This window comes from Atta colombica, unplaced genomic scaffold (assembly GCF_001594045.1).
Source record: "Atta colombica isolate Treedump-2 unplaced genomic scaffold, Acol1.0 scaffold77, whole genome shotgun sequence".
Classification (NCBI taxonomy): domain Eukaryota; kingdom Metazoa; phylum Arthropoda; class Insecta; order Hymenoptera; family Formicidae; genus Atta; species Atta colombica.
The window spans coordinates 791,261-796,268 of NW_017259569.1; the positions used below are offsets into that span (position 1 = coordinate 791,261).

The following is a 5,008-nucleotide window of genomic DNA, read 5'->3' on the forward strand; positions in this document are numbered from 1 at the left end:
AAACAAAATCAAGTGATGACATGCTATTTATACATACATATTTCGTCTTATATATATAAATGAGCACGGTGAGAAGTTATTAGCGATTTTTCTATTTTGTTTTGCTCTCGCTTTGTAAAAATTTGCTTTTCTTTTAGGATACATAATCAATACAAGTATTATTCTTTGTTATTCATTGAATGCCAAGAATATAGAATGATATTTATGTCGACTCTCTCTCTCTCTCTCTCTCTCTCTCTCTCTCTCCTACTGTCACTCTCCTCTTAAATATCAACTATCTCTACTACTCCTCTTAGATATCAAAGAAGTAATAATAGTAATAATAGTAATCTATATATAATCTCTTGAATTAAATAATGTTTTGTTATTTTTTACTTCTATCTCAGCAAAATTACATGTAACATACAAATGTTAGTTATAATTTTCCACTCAATAATATAATTGTATAATAATATAACATGTGTATCATATTATATATATTGTTATATTGTTAGTTATATTGTTAAGTGGAAATTTAACATGTATGTACATTACATGATTACATGTAACCAGAGTTGGGAACATTACTTTAAAAAATAACGTATTACCGTTAGTTACAATCAATTTTTGTTAAAAATAATTTATTATCGTTTATTACTTCAAGTTACTTACTTTTTAAAAGTAATTCGACCTTTATTATTATTTGAAAAAGTAACAAATCTTTATATTTTCGTTATTTTTCGGGAAATTGTAAGTTTTGCTCCCTCATGTACGATGTTAATAAAATTAGACTCATTCGATGCGTTTATGCACAAAAAATGACCGAAGTTAGTAGAAACAATCGGGAGTTAAATTCAACCATCATCGAATTTAAATTAAATATTGTTTTAAACATAATGTTATTATTAAGAATGTATTTCAAGATTCACTTCCAGTATTGAAAATCCGTAATATTATTATATGTATTACAGATTTTCACTGATAGCAACTATCGGAATGCAGTCTAAGATATAAACTATAAAATATTTTTTAAGAATTAAAAATGAAAAAATAAACATTTTATAATTATATTTATTACAAATAATAATTTTTATTATACAGGGTGGTCTACTTAAATCGAACATTTCGAACATCTTGAATATTTCGCTTATTTTTGATGATACAAAGTTTCAAACGAAAATTGAACGGTTTCGAGGGTGATGTATTTTGATTATGTTTTTTTTTTAGATAGAGGCATCAAAAAGATATGAAAGTCGCCTACACTTTTTAAAATGAGATTATATGATTTTTTTTTTTAGATAATATGATTTCTCTAATTATTTTGCATATAAAAGTATTAAGGTACAGATTAAAAAACCGATAGTTTACGATAAACTGAGTATAAAAAGAGTAGGAAAGGACAGAATAATGAGACAAAAAGTGTAAAGACAGTTAGTGTAAAGAAAACATATTATTGCTCTAAAAAAATTGTATGCAAAATTTTTTTAAATAAGTAACTATGTGTTTTCTTTTTATCAATTGATTCATCTCATTATTCTCTTCATAAAAATATTATAAGGTATTATAAAAAAATTAATAGTTCACGAGTTATTTAACATTTTATGTCAATATGTGCCAGAATAAAATGTAAAATATCTCATCAACTATTAAGTTTTTGATATTACCATCTTAATACTTTTATATGTAGCATAATTATAGGAATCATATTGTGTAAAAAAATCATACAATTTCATTTTAAAAAGTGGAGGTAATCTTCATATCTTTTTGACGTTTCCTAAAAAAAAACCAACATGACCAAAATACATCCCTCTCGAAACTCTTCCACTTTCATTTGAAACATTTTTTTATATCATCAAAAATAAGCGAGATATTTCAGATGATCGATTTAAGTGGATTATCTTGTATATAATACAATTAAATTGTAGATACATTTATATAGAAGGAAATCACCGATATTAACATAGGTTTTCTAAAGTGACACCTCTTTATTTCTCAGAAATAAACTATTGCACTTTATTAATATGGTACTAATAAAATAATGATCTGTTTAATTAAAGAAATACAAATTCATAATTCGTGTATTTGTAACTTGTATCTATATCAAATCAGCTAAAAACGAATTTTACGAATGCGAAAATAAAATTTTTACATCTTCTTTTGTAAATTGCATAGTTTAAATAATAGTGACTATATTATTGATAATATTACGTCATTTTAAATGCTTATAATTTCCTAAAGTTTTATTTATATTATTTTTTCTTTTAATTTTTTCATAATACAATTTTAAATTTTAAATTAGAGTGTAGCATAAATCGCCACATCTGTCTAAAACAGATCATGAGCTTAATCTTTATAATGTTGCTTTATAATATCAAATAGCTCTATTGGAGCTGAAGCCAATCATGCATATATGGAAAAACTCTTGAAAAGTTATCGTATTACATATTTGCATCTTGCAAAACAGCGTAAAGTAAATATGCATATATGTAATTCAATAAAAATGTTTTATAACGAAGTGAAAAGATTCTGGAATATCTTATATACATTCACTTGTAGGTATACAGATAATTCCTATAAAAGAAAAAGAATAGAGAAACGTAGCATTACTGTGTCAGTTTTGGAACCTATTTTGTCAGATGCTTATTTTTACTTACCTCATGAAAAAATTAATTATTGCAAAATTGCAAACAGTATTATAAATTGTTACTACTATCACAACAGTATTATAAATTGTTACTACTATCTGATGGAAGACATTTTTTTAGTTTATACTTATGTTTTTAAAGTTTTATTTTGACCTTTGTTTAAGAAATATTGTCTAAAAACAAAGTATATCGGTGACTTTCCTCTACTTACACAAGCATCTAAAAAAATTTTAAATATTTCGCTCATTTGTAATAACAACTTAGATAATTAAAAGTACATAGACTTATATAAGTACTTATGAAAGTACACTTCTTAAGGACAAAAACGAAACATCTTTCAGTTATTTAACTAGTTCTTCGGATTCTCGATAACAATCGAAGAGCTAGTTAAACACAATTTTACAATTTTGGACTTTCAAATTTCAGACCAGATATCTATTTTGATCCGTAATATCTTAACAGGAATAAATAAGATTAGCTTAGAGCGATAATTTTTATTATGTATCGTATGTATCATATGTAAATTCGTTAATATTGTAAGGGATTATATATACGTTTTTTTTATTAGCATTGATGAGACTTTGTAAATCGAAACATTTGAAATTTATAGCGTTATATGTATGTAATTATAAAGACGAATTTTATCAATTAACTACAATTGCTCGTTTTAAAAAAGCCGTAACATTTTAATTTATTGCATTTACACGAACCTATTTTTCTATACTGAGAAAATATTAAAAAATTGCAATCAAAGATCATATTTTGATGAAATTGTGCTACTTTTAATTGTGATTTTCTACATGTTCCCATCAAATCAGTGAAATAAACGTTTGCAGAATGGATTCAAAAAATACAAGAAAATATGTATAAGAAAGATTCTATCGTTTAAATCAAAATCTTATTCCATTCTCTTATGAGTCAAATTTAATACATTTCTTGAGTTACAAGTCTTTTTTTAATTTGCTTTTTAATTCAATTGAAACAAAAGTCATCAAGTTTTTGCTTCAACGTTCAATAACTCGGTGAAAAAAAAATCATACAACACTCAATAAAAAAGTAAATTGAATAAAGATTGCACTCTTTCGATTGCTGTAAATCGTATTTTTGTGTGATTTTTACTTCACGTCAGAGGCCTTCGTAAAATTTGTACAACATTTTCAGATTTGACGGGTATCCATTTTTGTCTGTATAAGTTCCGTAAAAGAGTCAGATTGAAATATCAATCCGATTTCAAAAATAGAGATTTCAAGCTTTTAAATGCTTTTTTGATATTTTGTCTGCGATGATGATATGATTTTTCACTGAGTTCTGTAATATAAATATTGCGCAATTTTGAACACGTTCAAAAGTGTTTCCTATTTTTTGTTGAATAATGTATTAGAAACAAGGAATGAAAAGTTTCTTTTTAAAACAAGTTACAGTTACTCATTATCGAGTAGAAAATCTAACAAGTTACTATTACCAGTTATTAATTTTTTAAAATAACTCGTTAGAGTTATCGTTAGAGTTACCGTTATTTGAGAAAGTAACTTTTCATTATTTTTCCGATACTTTTTTTAAATCGACGATCACCAATCACAACGAACGGATGCCTAGAGGCTTTTAAGTTTAAAGCGCTATGAGTAGCTTGTGTCCAATTGAACCGTGTCCAATCATGTACAAAGTAACGATAAAAGTAATTATAAAATCATTACTGTTACTAAAAAATTATTACGTTATCATTACAGTTACCAAAAAGAAAAAGTAACACATTTATCAAAATAAAGTTATTAAGAAAGTAACTTGTAATTGTAACTTCGTTACAACCCAAATTACTAAAAGTCGACTATAAGTTGATTAGAGAAGTCAAGAGTCGACTTCAAAGTCAGTCGACTAATAATCGACTAATAGTCGACAGATACTTGTCTCAAAAAAAGTCAACTAAAAATCGACTATATTATGATGATTAAGTTTGCATTTGACGCGTTCTTTAAATATTCTTGCTCACCTTAATTTAATTAGCAGATGTACAGCTCTCTCTGACTCGTATATATGTATTATATATATATGTGTGTGTGTGTGTGTGTATACATATATATATATATACACACATACGATATTTTTCTCCATATCTACATCAAAAAATTATTATGCTTATTTCTGTCATGCTTCATCTTCAATAACTATAATGACATCTCAATCCCAGAGTAGTAGACAGTTTATGAAATAGGTAAATATAGCAACTCGTGTTGTTAACTTGTTATCTTTTTAATTCTGCATGAGACTATTAATTTGTTCTATGTACAATGATTTTATTTAAAAATTTATCATAACTACTCATAGCATAAGTTAGATCGAATTAGAAAAAAGTGAGACATCTTTTATTGAAGATGCTTTGTGTCATT

General features: G+C 25.7%; 1 protein-coding gene across 1 annotated transcript in view; it reads right to left on the bottom strand.

Annotated features, from left to right (window-relative positions):
• LOC108692563 (CD151 antigen) overlaps positions 1-5,008 on the bottom strand; it is an 11,291-nt gene that overhangs the window by 4,825 nt on the left and 1,458 nt on the right. The gene's annotated exons all lie outside the window — the stretch shown is intronic.